The sequence below is a fragment of the Tamandua tetradactyla genome, chromosome 7 (genome assembly GCF_023851605.1).
Source record: "Tamandua tetradactyla isolate mTamTet1 chromosome 7, mTamTet1.pri, whole genome shotgun sequence".
Classification (NCBI taxonomy): domain Eukaryota; kingdom Metazoa; phylum Chordata; class Mammalia; order Pilosa; family Myrmecophagidae; genus Tamandua; species Tamandua tetradactyla.
The window spans coordinates 37,772,255-37,787,230 of record NC_135333.1 but is presented as its reverse complement, the minus strand read 5'-3'; the positions used below and the strand labels follow the sequence as shown (position 1 = coordinate 37,787,230).

The 14,976-nt window shown below is 41.8% G+C and overlaps 1 protein-coding gene across 1 annotated transcript in view; it reads left to right on the top strand.

Annotated features, from left to right (window-relative positions):
* The window catches only part of LOC143690422 (patatin-like phospholipase domain-containing protein 5), a 187,616-nt gene that overhangs the window by 97,627 nt on the left and 75,013 nt on the right, over positions 1-14,976 (top strand). The window lies entirely within an intron of this gene.

The window sequence follows — 14,976 nt, the reverse complement described above, 5'->3', positions numbered from 1 at the left end:
TGACCATGGTCAGCAGAGCCTTGGGGGAGCAGCCTCGGAGATAGAGCAGCATGAGAATGAGGTCTCAGAGGAAGGAAATTCTAGGAGGGTGTGGTCCAGTGTCCAGCCCAGGCCACCCCATGAGGCAAGAAGACCCTGACCTTGTACCATGGTGTCTGAGGATGACCAGGGGAGAGGGCTCTCAGGGGGTCCTCAGCAGAACCTGGGCTGCCATGGGAGAGAGCAAACAGTAGGAGGGAAATGGGAAATTCACCAAGAGAAATGATTTTAAAGGATCTTGGCTGTGATGGAAGAAAAAGAACATGGGGTTTCCTTAGTATAAAGGGTAATTTTATGTGTCATCTGGGCTGGGCTCTGGTGTCCAGTTGCTATGGAGGCGTTCTAGAGATGGGATTAAAGCCTGCCATTATCAGTTGACTTTTGGTCGATAATGTGGGTGGGCCTCAGCTAATCCTTAAAGAGCAAAAGAACTGAGGTTTCCCAGAGCAGAAGAAATTCTGCCTCAAGACTACCCTATCAGCCCCTGCCTGCATTTCCAGCCTGCTGGCAAGAGTTATAAACCTGACAGCATGCACGATGACATCCACCAATTTCCTAAAATAAATTTCTAAATATATACACACAGATATCCTACTGGTTCTTTTCCCTGGAGAACCCTGACTAGCACTTGGAGAGGATACAGACAAGAAAAATCTTTTTCAAAGTAATATTTATTACAAGTTATATTCTGATTATAAAATAATATATGTTCATGATAGACATCTAGAAATCACATAAACACAATGAATAAAATATAATTATGAATTATTTAAAAATGATACCCACTATAAATATTCTAGAATATATCCTTTCAGTCTCCTTTATGGCCTATATACCTTATACATACAGACACCAACATACATTTTATTTTATTTTTGACAAAACTGGGCCAAAACGCTGCTTCAAGTTTACTGTTTGTTAACTTCAAGTTAAAATCTGCTTGTTAACTGAAAAACATTATTGATTCCTAACATCAACTATAGTAGAAGTTGATTATTCTTTGTTTTTTTACATTTTATTTCTACATGCTGACATCTTTATTAATACAGTTTAATCTGACAAAGTCTGACCATGAACATGTTGGTTATTTCCCTTTAGAATTGGTGAAATCAGAAAAAAATAAGAATTTTGAATATAGAACATAAAAATATTCATTTAATGTAGTCTTATCTGTTTATGATATCAAGTTTTTCTTCTCCCAAATTAAAGGTACTGAGATAAATTCGAGATTCCTTAGAGTAAAAAAATAATATGCCTTCTAAGGCCATGAGCTTGCAAAATGATGCATCAGACTGCCAGGTACATTTAGTGTAACAGGAACTTAATGGTCACTGAAAAAGAAATTGGAACTCTGACCATAAACCTTTATGAAAATGTATAACAAGCCTTTACCTAATTTACTTTTTTTTAATTGTGAAAAATAACATATATACAAAACAGCAATAAATTTCAAAGCATACTGCAGCAATTAATTGTAGAACAGATTTCAGTGCAGGAGAAGTGGGGGTGGCAGGAGGAAGGAGCTTTGTGGGGTCTAGTCAAAGAAGGCGGGATGGGGTAGCATATAAGGCACAAAATGAGAGCGAAGTCTTGGCCACTTCTAAAAGAACATGAGACTTCTTTGTCTTAGTGCACATATTAAAAAAAACAAACATAAATTATGTGATTGTTGTAAAGAACATTTAAAAAAACAGAAAGAAAATAAGTCCATGTAGTCCTATCTGCCAATAATCTTTCTTTCCTGAGAACTTTCACAAAGCAAGTGTTTCTTTCCTGAGAAGTTTCAGAAAGCAAGTGTTTCTCTCTGTCTGTACATATATAGTTTGGTTACTATGAAATGCTGTTAAAATTTAGTTATACCTGCTAGCAACCTATAATGAGGTCCTGACAGAAGAAAACTGGTTGGAAAATTCTGGAGTAAGAAGTTCAGGTGAAGATGTGAGCAAGTTTACAAGTGCTTAGGCTGAAGGGGTCCAGGAGGTGCCAGGTATAGTTAACTCCCATCCCTAGTCCCGCTCAGACAGAGGACAAGTGATTTGTTCTGGGGCCTAGATTGCCAGCAGAGCCCGGCCACTCACTCAGACCCTCAAGAAATAAGGAAGCAGAGTTCAAACGGAGACTTCTGCTCTGAAAGGGAGACTACTGTGAACTAGGCTCTGATTCCTGTTTTCACAAGTAGCCCCTGCATGCAAGGATTCCAAAACCTAATCACAGCCAAACAGGATGTGCTCTTATGAGTTTCTCCTGGAATCACTTTCACTTTTAAAGCTGTGGTTTCTCGATGAAGCACTTTGTCAGAACTTACTGTTCTTCGACATCAGGATACTTATACAATATGTGAGAGCTTTGCATTTCTTTGCCTATGCCTAGGAGTTTGAGTGTATCCTTTATTTCACTTGTCATACTCAAATGCGTAAGTAAGGAAAAACACACCCACTTCACCTTAATATTAACTTAAGTTTGGTAATATATTACTACACTTGGGACAAAGGTAGGTTCTCTGTCTCAAGTATTGCCAATCCTGGAAGAGTAGAGAGGACAGAGAGGATACAGGAAATAATTCAGGGGAGCATAAGCCAAGTTCATATCACAGAGGACCAGTGGAAAGGAGAGTTGATGCTTTGTTTGTATTTGGCTTAAGCTTGGGGTGCCAAGAATACTGTCTGCTCACTAGGGTTTTCCTAAATCTTATTCTGTTAACATTACATTGCTTCATGCAATCCAGCAGATGATACATTTTCCTTGTATTTTTATACAAAATCCTTTATCTAATATTTTAGCTAGGTCAAAATAGGTATTCTCAAATGTAAATAATTTATCTCTGAAATTTAGGTGGAATCCACCTGACGCAGGACTCATAATTGCAGGCTGCACTTCTTGGAGAAAGTTCACACCCCCTCGTGCTGCACAGAACCTCTCCTATATGGGGAGGTAGAATCATGTCAATGTCTTCCTTCCAACCCCAAGAATACACAATGGCCAAGCCCCATGCAGTTTCCAGTCAAGAGGACCCTGCCTCTCAAAACACTGGCCATTCTGTAACTGAGAAGCTGATGATTGTGATTGTTGAAGTGTGCAGATATTCCTTTTTACTTTCTGGTATATTGAAGTAGACAGAGGGAAATACCTGAAGTCTTTGAATTGTAACCCAGCTGTCTTGTTCTCTGATAATGATTGTATAGCCTTTATCTTGTGCCCTTGTGATTGTCAAAACCTTATAACTAACCTTCACTTGTACTCATTTATCCATTTTTTTTTACCTTAGAGTCCTGTGATCATTATAAACAGCCCCTACTGTGTAGGAGCCAGGGTTAATGGAAAACCTGCGGAATTTGTTGGGAGCAACTGGCTTCAGAGTGGCGTCGGCAGTAAACTGTGGAGACTACTATCTGCTTAATTGGAGGACAGTCTGAGGGGGAGAGAATGGTTGTTTTTTCTTAAGCCCCAAGGTCTTGTTAGCTATCTCTTGTATATAGAGAGTAATATACTGATAAGTAGGCACTCTGTTTTTTCACGAAATGTATGCCTGCTTTTAGTCACCTAAACCCTGCAGTATATAAGCAGGAACTAGTTAAGAATAAAGCTGTCTGTTGTCTGTTATGGCTAAGCTTCAGACCCCCTGAACCTGTCTGTCTCTTTCTTTCTTTCTGGCTTTCTTTCTTTCTTTCTTTCTCATCATTCCTTAATATCGTTCGAGCTCCGTCTCATAGGAAGCAACACTACTGTTTATTAATGAAGAGTCTTTTTTATATGCTTATTGAGAAATCTTCACACACATACAGTCCATACATGGTATACAAACAGTAACTCCCAATATCATCACATAGTTATATATTCATCACCGAGATCATTTTTAGAACATTTGTATCACTCCAGAAAAAGAAAAAACACATATATCTCATAACCCTTACCTCTCCCTCACATTGACTACTAGTATTTCAATCTACCCAATTTTTTACCCTTTATCCCCCCATTATTTATCTATTTTTTACCCTTATTTTTTTACTCATGTGTCCATACCCCAGATAAAAGGAGCATCAGATACAAAGTTTTCACAAATACATGGTCACATCGTAAAAGCTATATTGTTATAAATCATCTTCAAGAGTCAAGGCTACTAGAGCACAGCTCAACAGGTATATGTACTTCCCTTCAGCCACTCCAATACACCATAAACTAAAAAGGGATAGCTATAGAATGGATAAGAATAACCTCCAGGATAACCTCTCAACTCTGTTTAAAATCTCTCAGCCACTGAAACTTTATTTTGTCTAATTTCTCTCTTCCCCATTTTGGTCAAGAAGGCTTTGTCAGTCTCATGATGTCAGGTCCCAGCTCATCCCAGGAGTCCTGTCCCATGTTGCAAGGGAGATTTATACCTCTGGGAGTCATGTCCCACATAGAGGGGAGGGCAGTGAGTTCACCTGCCAAGTTGGCGTAGAGAGAGAGCTGACATCTGAGCAACCAAAAGAGGTTCTCTAGGTGTGACTCTTAGTCATAATTATGAGTACGCTTAGTTTTTCCTTTGCCAGAATAAATTTCAAGGGGACAAGATCTAAAGTTATTTTGATAAATGAAACTGGATCTAACCAAAATAGGCTGCTTGACATGTGCAGTAGCTTAGACTTTAACGTATACGTATCTATACCTCATTACAATACTAAAAATCGTGCAATTGTCATATTAAGGCTGTCATTTTCTTATTTAACTTTCTTTGACTAAGCATGTAACCAATCATGTGCAATAATCAGATCACCTCTAATTACATCATCTGGCACCATTTTGTTCATTATCCTAAAACCTGCCCTTCTTCCAATACTATAAATATATCATAACTACTGCAGTTTGGGGAGACAGATTTTTGGGCCAATAGGCCATCTGTTCTCCTGCTTCATGCCTAACAATAAATTTTTCTGTCTTTGAAACCCTGTTCTCTCAAGAATTGGTCATTTGAGTATATGAGCAAAAGAATTGCTTGCCTTTGTCCAGTAACAATTCTGGGAACCTCACACTGTACAGTCCATTAAGATGGTTGTAAAACAGAACCAGCAATCGATCCTCTTTTCTTGGTTTCTCAGGTGCCATGTTCCGAACAACTGAAACAACAGACCCATACACTTACATATTAGATTTGCAGAGAAGTTAGACTTCCGCTTATGGCAAAACTATCTTCCTAGCTTTTCTTTTAAAAATATCCATTAAATATGTCTTTGATAAAGTATAAATTGAGTGCAGAGGCCAGCACTCTGTGTTTCTGAAGCATCAGTTTATTAAAAGGCAGAGAGGAGATAAGCTCACAAAGGTTGGGTAGGTTTAGCACCCTAAAAAAGATTTCCTTAAGTTTTCTCCCCAAATAACTCAGAAACTCTTTTCCGGGCCTCCCACACTTGCAGCTACTTTGCTGCCTGAGAAAAGGTCAGGCCAGACTGGAGGCTGGATCACTGGGCAGACTCAGCTTTGGACTCTACTGAACAGTCCATTGATGGGGCATCCAGGCTCATGGCAGCATGGGGAGGCCAGCAGCATCGGTCGTGTTCTGGTTCATCATGCAAAAGCCTGATGGCCTGGCACTGGGGTTTGGCATCTTAAACACAGGAAGAAATGGAGCTTAGCCCTGTGTCTGTAGCTCTGACATCTTCCACACAGAGTTGGCTGACTTAGGAGCTGAGCGCTCTGCCGTACACTCTGGGCACTGGAGGGAGGCCCAGTCCCCACCCAGAGCTACCACCACCACCCATGTGCTGGGGTCACAGTGCCATCCCTATTCTCTCAGCCCCCTGGACGTACCCACTGGACATCCACAGGCATCCACTCCAATTGACAGGATACATCTGTTGTGTTCACACAAACAAAATTACCACAAGGTGCCACATTACAGGCTGCCAACCCAGCAGTTCAGCAACCCAGACTTCTGCTGGCTGACTGTCCCCACCCCCTCAGAATGCAACCCCAAGACTTGCTGTGACAGCACCTTCTGTCCCTAAAGCCTACCACAGCCCCCCCAGTCAGACCAGGCCCTGCTTGTCCTAGCCCCGACATAGTAGTAGCCCTCTTGATGGGGCCTCTGCTGTGAGGAAGCCTTCTAATCGACCCTCCACTTCCTAATGTAAACCAAATCCTCAAGGTCCCTTACTGTAAACACTCCTATGCCTGAAAATGATACTAAAAAATGACAATAATAACAACAAGGCCCCATTTCCTGAGATGACAATCCTCCTAGTGTACAGGTGAGGAAGAGTGGCTCACGATTTTCATGATAATGTTCAGTCCCTGAACTGCCACAAGGGCCTTTATGCCCCGTACCAGCAGTTTTCTGAATTCAGAAAGTGGCAGCATTGCTCAGGCAGGCCATTTGTTTATGATGCACATTGCCAGGTTCCGCTCCGGCGGGGAGTCCACATTTGCTGGCTCCCCCTGGCCCATGCTGAGAAGCCCAGCCTGGTCCCTGCCACACCTTCCTCCCTAGAGTACGGGTATCCAGGGCTGCTTACTGTAAGCAATGCACAGGCTATCTGTCATTCCCCAAACTTCATCCTGCTCCCTATGCCTGATATGCCCATCACCTGCTTTGTCACCCAGCTCTGTCCTACTCTGCATATATAAGGGACTCAAAAGGATTTCTCCTGTGAGAAAGCTTCCCACATCTCTCTGTGGGAATCCTGGGCTCTCTACGCAGAACTAATTACACTTTTCATTACCATGACCTTTGATTTACTCAGCTGCCACCTCAAGACAGAGGTTCCCTCCATGAGATGACAAAGTCCTTGCCTTCAGGTGCTCAGCAAAAGATTTCTGGAATATCAGGATGACCAGGTCAGAAGTAAGAAGTGTCTGTGTAGCCCCCATGCTCAAAGTCAGATGATTTACCTGGAAGTGGGGTGCAGAGAAGCCATCACTTGAGAATAAATCTGTGTGATTGCCCACTGCAGCCATTGGATGTCATCAAAAATATATCAGAAGCATATCACGAGCCTGCAGAAATAAAACCCAAAGCACCACTAGCATGCTCACATGCACACACACACACACACACACACAGACACATACATGACCATATCACAAACCTCTAGGAATAATACCGAAACTATCAACAGCATGCTTACACAGGCACACACCCATGCACGCAGACAGGCACAAGCAGTTCCTGCTGCTGGGAAGAAAATAAACCAAGAAACAGGAAGAATAAAACAACAACTCCAAGTCAGTTGCAGATATCAGAGCCTTTTGTGTGGATAAATTTCCAGAGACACCTCTAACCCTAATCTCATGAGTTCCCAGAAGGTGAATTTGCAATTTCATGCCAAAGATAAGCCTAACAGAAAGCTCTAAAGCAACCTTAGGCCACTTTGATACAAGGAACCTCAAGGGATTTACATGGAAATAAAAGAAAATGGCCTGGGCTTACCTGGTTTCTACTTACTTGACAAAAAGTGTTGCAAGGTAGCAGTGATGAAAAGTATATTGTGGCCTTGTTTCTTCAAACCCCTATTGGTCATGTGTGAGTCCAGCAAGGGAAGCCAATGGGAAGGCCTGACCCCTACCCTCCAAAGACCCCCAACCCCAGATGCAAAAAGGCTACACATGGCAGGCTTCAATCAATGTCTGAACTTGCCCCCATGCCCATCTCCCAGAAAGCAGATTGTATGGCAGGGGCAATTGATTCTTGGGGAATAGGGGAGGGATTGGGGAGCTTCTTCAAGCAGAGGGAACTGAGCTGAATTTTGAAGTGGAGTTTGACTCTAAAGGATGGACTGAAGGATGTGCCAGACTACCCAGCTTGCTAAAAAGAAAACCAGCACCAATGTAAATCTGAAGAAAGCTGAAGCAAAATGAATTCTCAGGTTCCAAAACATGCATACAAATATATTTTGCCTTATGTCTCTCACAATATATGATGAGCTAAATCAGGAAATTAAAATGCTGATGCAAAAGCAGTGATAAATCTATAAATAGCAATGAAAAGGGAAGTGGGAGTGGGTTGAGCGGTGTTCCTCCTATGAGCAAAAAAACACCATATATTACTGGAATTCTGCCAGATGACACTGTATCTCTTCTCACACATCTGGGAAGAGTCCTGGCTAGAAACCATACTGACTCTCATGACAGCAATGGAAATCTCACCCCACAGTCCTTGTATCTATATGTGAAGTGAGTATCACTAACATATATTGAAACAAGAAGCATGAAAGAGAACAGTGAATAGAAGCAAAACAATGAATCCAAGAAGAAAAAGAGAAGGGATAACTCAGAGACCAGCAGGGAGGCTCCAGGTGAATTTTACATCCATAAACAAGAACAGAATGCTACATAAAAGAACAAGTAGAGACCAAGAGAAGGGGCTCCTAAGGACTAAATTCTGCTTCCTGAAATTAAAATTTATAAGAGTGGAAGATCAAATTTGAGAAAATCTGCCAGAACAAAGGCAAAAAAACAGAGAGGTGAACTATATGGAAAACAGAGAGTCAAACAGAGAGACAGGAATCTAACACAGGAGGTCAAACATCTCAGTCATAAGAGCCCCAGAAAGAGAAATGTTAGAAAATAGAAGGTAGGGCATTAGAGCAATAACAGAATTTCCAAGAATTGAAGAAAAGGCAGAAGACTGTAGATGGAAAGAGTCAACAGTGATTATACAGCTGAATGAATGAAAAAAGATCCCCATTAAGAAACATTTAATGACATTTCAGATTCTAAAGGATAAAAGTCCTAAAATCAGACTCCTCATTACCAATTCTGTGTGGCACAGTGTCTCAATATTCTGAGAGGAAATTATTTTCAGCATAAAAATGGATACCCAGCCAAACGATCAGTGAAATGTGATGGCAAATGAATACATTTCCTGATGTACACAATTTCAAAATATTTACTTGTTTGGACATTTGCTTGAGTACCCACATCAGAAAAACCAGGGACTAGTCCTAGAGAAAGGATCCCTGAAACAGCGGGTTCAAACCAGTTGAGGCCATGATGAGGCTGTGTGGCAGACCCAGGGCGTCCTACCCAGATTGAAGCCGGAGGTCACAGAATGCTGAGAGAGAAGTGCCAGGTCAAATGGGAGAATCAGAACTTCCAGGTGGTCCTCAAAATCCTGCTAATGTGTCAGTTCATTCTCTCTTCCAGGACTATTTTCCAAAGAACCCAAGTTCCCACTCCTTGAGGGGCCCAGAGTCTGAGTTTTTTTTTTTTGGGGGGGGGGGGCATGGGCAGGCTCCAGGAATTGAACCCGGGTCTCCAGCATGGCAGGCGAAAACTCTGCCACTGAGCCACCATTGCACCATCCTCGAGTCTGAGATTTTAATAACTTAAAAATTAGATGTCTAAAGGGCAAGTGTTCTAGTTTGCTAGCTGCCAGAATGCAGCACACCAGAGATGGATTGGCTTTTAATAAAAGGGGATTTATTTCATTAGTTTTTCAGAGGAAAGGCAGCTAACTTTCATCTGAGGTTCTTTCTTACGTGGGAAGGCTCAAGGTGATCTCTGATGGCCTTCTCTTCAGGCCTCTGGGTTCCAACAACTTTCCCCAGGGTGATTTCTTTCTTCATCTCCAAGCGCCTGGGCTGAGCTGCAAGTGCTGAGATGAGGTATGCTGAGCTGCTTCGGCTGTGCTACATTGACCTCTTCCATTTAAGTACCAGCCAATTAAATCAAACATCATTCATTGCAGCAGGCATGCCTCCTAGCTGACCACAGATGTAATGAGCAACAGATGAGGCTCACGTATCATTGGTTCATATCCACAGCAACATAACTAGGCACCTTCACCTAGCCAAGTTGACAACTGAATCTAACTACCACAGCAAGTCAACTGGAGGCTCAGTGGTTGGGCAGGCTCTGCCCAGGAGGTGGTCAGCATTTGTGTCTCCTCAAACTTTTAGGCTCTTTGGCCCCCTGTTTTCTGGATTTCCAGTAGCCTCCCTCCTCCACATGCCTATACCCTCCATCCTGTGCAATTCATACTAGTTCTAAGCTGAAACTGAAATTTTTCAGTCAGTCAGGGCATTTTATTTTCCTCAATCAAGTGTCTTCCATTTTCTAGCAACCCATGGAAGTATGGTTTCTTATCCAGTTATCACAGATGACAGGATTGATATTTGAGACTGATTAACTTGCCTGACGTCACACATCTTAGCAACTGTTTGCACCATGGTCTAATTCTAAAACCCATATTCTTTTGTCTAGTACCTACCCTTTGCTATCATTACTTTTATCTAAAAATAAAAATCAGGGTGCATGGGTAGTTCAGTGGTAGAATGCTTGCCTTCCATGCAGGAGACCCCAGTTCGATTCCTGGACAATGTACCTCCCCCCCAAAAAAAATTGACTGCAGAAGCACAACCCACTAATTCTCTAGACCACCCTTGATCTAGGAGAATTCGCTTATCACTCATGCTTTCCAGTTGGAGAAACTGTAGCAAAGAGAGGGAAATTCAGCTGTCTCAGATTAGGCATGGTGAGTGGTAGAGCCAGGATTTGAAGCAGGGCCATCTGACCCCGAGCCATGTGCCTGACCACTCTGCCACCCTATTCCTGAGGGAGCCCAAGCAGCGACTCCTGGGAATATCTTCCTTTAATCTTTTCATTTCCCTTCTTTTCTATGAATTACATAAACAAATTATGGCTAGAAAGAAAGATTGGATTTACTACACTTGACTACTTTACCATGATTTAACTTTCTAGTCCACACTAAATATTTAGATATGTAAATCTAAATATTTACATATTTAGACAGACTTCACAACTCTGACCATAACCTCTCTGGGCCTCAGTTTCTCTGGTGGTAATACCAGGCTGGAGCAGATGGTGCATGAGGCTGCGGACAGCTCTGTGAGTCTCCAGGCCAGTTTCTGAGCTTGTGCCATGTGACAGGGTGCTCATGGCTCCCAGGAGGACAGACAGTCTCCTTTCCAGGTTTACCATACAGACTGTGAGTCCCCATCAGCAGGAACTTTATCCATCTTGTTGGGCCATGGGCCATGACCTGGCAAAGGGCCTAAACTGTATTATCTCATTTCATCCTCACATCACCCTGAGTTAGACTTAGAGAACATTTAATTCTCACCTCTGGACAAAATCAACTGCACACTCCACAGGCAGCATGCAGGGCAGCATCACATGGGACATTACCCTCAGGGGGAAAAAGTTCCTCATCTTATTCATGTAGCCACCTCTGTCTTTTATTGCTGCACTCAGTGCTGAAAATGTAATTGTGTCTCTCTATGTAAGATATGACCCTCTCCCACCCCTCAGTTTAAAAACCAAATCATTTTACCCTTGTAGTGCTTGAAATTTCTATGAAACAGTCCTGGCAGGCTGTTGGGGATTGAGTCATTCTCCCACAAGAGCCATGTTCAAGTCCTAACTCCTGATACTGTGGGTGTGAAGATGCTGTTACCAGTTAAGGTGCCCAAAGTGAATGACAGTCACCTTAATCCAACCAAGTGGAAGTCCTTATGAGCCAGGGAAATTGGATATGGATGTAGAAGACAGAAGTCAGTGGAAGCAGAGGGACTGATACAAGGAGAGAGAGATCGCCAATGACGAAGGATTGTCAGAATGCTACAGACTCTGAAGGAGTAAACTAATCCCGTCAAAACGTTGGTGCCAAACTTCTTGCCTTCAAAATCGTGAGACAACAAATTCCTGTTAAAGAAGGCGACCGATTTGTGTGATCTCTCATAGCACCTGGCAAGGTAAGTCAGAGCCAAAGAGTCAGAATCGTTCTACACTGAGAAATGGGCTGGTCCCCTCCACAGCAAGGACTGGTCAAGGTAAAACAGGAACACAGCCAGAATAGCCTATAGATAGCCTCCAGGTTTCCAACAAACAGTTGCCTTTTACACTGACAATACTTATGGAGGAATACATGAACTTCTCTCTCAAGTACCCCTTGCTTTATAAGCTCCTTACACCCCTCACATGGATTGATTTCCTTCCCAGAGCCTCATGGCTTCTGTTTCCAATGATCACTTCATAGTACCTCAAATCATATTACCCTGGACAGATGCTGTCTCTCATCTATTTGATCCTTAGTGTCTCAAGGGCAATGAATTGTGCCTGATGCATCCTGGCCTTTCTCCAGGTACTTGACATGGAAGCCGGTTTCTATATTCAGCTACTTGTCCATGCAATATTTGGTGACATTATAAAATATATCACCTTCCCAAGGAGTTATATAGACTCATGTGTCCCACCAATTACACTATAAATATAAATAAGGTCTTGCATGAACTACTGCAAAGGTATGAATCTTGTACAAAGAGTGTATATTTGGGGACTGTTCTAGTTTGCTGGCTGCCGGAATGCAACACACCAGAGACGAACTGGCTTTTAATAAAAGAGGATTTATTTTGTTGGTTCTTCAGAGGAAAGGCAGCTAACTTTCCACTGAGGTTCTTTCTTATGTGGAAGGCATAGGATGGTCTCTGCTGGTCTTCTCTCCAGGCCCCTGGGTCCCAACAACTTTCCCCGGGGTGACTTCTTTCTGCATCTCCAAAGGCCTGGGCTGAGCTGCTTAACTGAGATGAGGAATGCCGAGCTGCTTAGGCTGTGCTACATTGCGTTCTCTCATTTAAGCACCAGCCAATTAAGTCAAACGTCACTGGTTGCAGCAGACACACCTCCTAGCTGACTGCAGATGTAATTGGCAACAGATGAGGTTCACGTACCGTTGGCTTATGTCCGCAGCAACAAGATTAGGTATGCTCACCTGGCCAAGTTGACAACTGAATCTAACTAACACAGGGACTATGGGGGAAAACTGCTATTGCATGCTATGGACTATATTTAACAGGAAAACATCAACAGTACTGCAGCAATATCAGGGCTACATAATGGGGAGAGGGAAAAGAGTTAGGGGGAGGTTTGGATTTTCTTTGGTGAGGGTGTCTTTTGGCTATCATTCTATTGGGAACAATAAAATTATCTAAAATTGAGAGTATTGATGGATTGTTGACTTTGGACATTATGCATGAGGCCTATGATACATGAGCTGAAAGATGCACCGACTGAGAAGTAGATTGGTGAACGATGGTGTAAAAATATGATTAAACATGGTGTTGGTACAAATAAGAATGAAGTTGTGCGGCATGCAAAGATGTGAATGAACCCGTGGGACATTTGGTAAGGCAAAATAAGTCAGAAACAAAAGAGCAAATATTGTATGATCCCAGGTAGAAAATATAAGAAAATCGGGGCCTAGGTTGTAAGCTCGTATAGGAGTCACATTTATCTCAGAGTGGTAATCGTTATTTCTAAATTTTGAGGGGCTGTTTTATGTACGTATAACCTGGTATTTGATGTAAGAATGAAACCATTTGGGTCAGGATTAAGGTAATTCAGAATGCAGGGGTAAGGAAGACATTGCATATATTTTAGAACTTCACCTACTCTTTGGGACCAAAGGAAGAAAGTTTTATTATGTCCAGAAACTAGATTTTCTGTAGCACATAATCTAACTCAACTTGTCTGGATAGATCATTTAAACAATCCAGACACAGGGTGCCCAGAATAAGAATGAGAGCCTTTAATCGTGTATAAGTTAACGTAATGCCTGGATATATCCTAGAGTATAATAAGCAGATAACTAAAAAGTATTGGTAATGTCCCTCGAGGGATAAGAGAAAAATTATGGAACTATTTAATTTTACCATCAGGGAAACCCAGATACTGTGCCAAACATTAGGGACACCCAAATCAATAGGCCAAGTCCTTGATCTTGATGCTTGCTTATGTATGTAGTAAAGAAGCTTAGTCTATCTATAGCCATGCCTAAGAGTCACTTCCAGAAGACCTCTATTGTTGCTCAGATGTAGCCTGTCTCTCTCTAAGCCCAACTCTGCAAGTGAAATCATTTCCCTCCCTTCTACATGGGACATGACATCCAGGGGTGAAAGTCTCCCTGGTGATGCGGGAGATGACTCCCAGGAATGAATCTGGCCCTGGCACCATGGGATCAACAATTCCATCCTGACCAAAAGGGGGAAAAGAAGTCCAACAAATACGGTATCAGTAGCTGAGAGAGTTCCAATAGATTAGAAAGGCTACACTGGAGGTCACTCTTATGCATGCTTCAGTTAGACATTACTACCTATCATAATTTGCCAAACCTCAACCAAACCAATTCCTTCCAATCTTAAAGAATACCTAGGGCATTATATAAGATCCTACAAAGATTCCACGTACTAGGGTAACTCTCCAAAATCTACACCGTCCAGATGGGTCCCTGAAGCAGATAAGTCCTGAAATGCAGAGGGACCAGCCTCTTCAGAACATCAACTAGTTGTATCCCCCTATCTCATATTATCGACAGCCCCTTTCAACATGAAAATGTTATAATGGGCATAGTCCAAATACCCCTAAAGAGTGGGAGAAAGATCAAAGGTGATGGTGGAGTTATATAAAGAAGGTTGAATTTAACAAGTGAGTATGCATTCTGAATCATTTTGCTGTTATTTCCTTTGGTCTCCAGTACCTTAGAGCAGCTGGAAATAAAAACCTAAAATTGTGGAGTTGTAACCCATACCAAACCCTTGAAATCTGTTCTACTACTGATTGTTGTGATGTACTTTGAAATATATTGCTTTTATGTACATATGTTATTTAAAGAGAAGGAAGGGTTTAACAGAAAAGATGGGATTTAACAAATGCATATGACTGCTGAATCATTATATCAATATTTCTTTCGTTCTCCAATGCCTTGGAGCAGCTAGAGGTAAAAAACAAAAATTCATGGAAATGTAATCCATACCAAACTTTAAAATCTGTTGTATAAACTACTTGTTAAAATGTACTTGGAAATTTATTGCTTTTTAAATGTATGTTATATTTCACATTTAAAATGTTAAAAATATATATCACCTTCCCACAGAGGTTCAAGATTATAGATTTGGGAGCAGGGAAAATTAGGAGAGTCATTTCAAGGAAGGAAGCTTTAATACA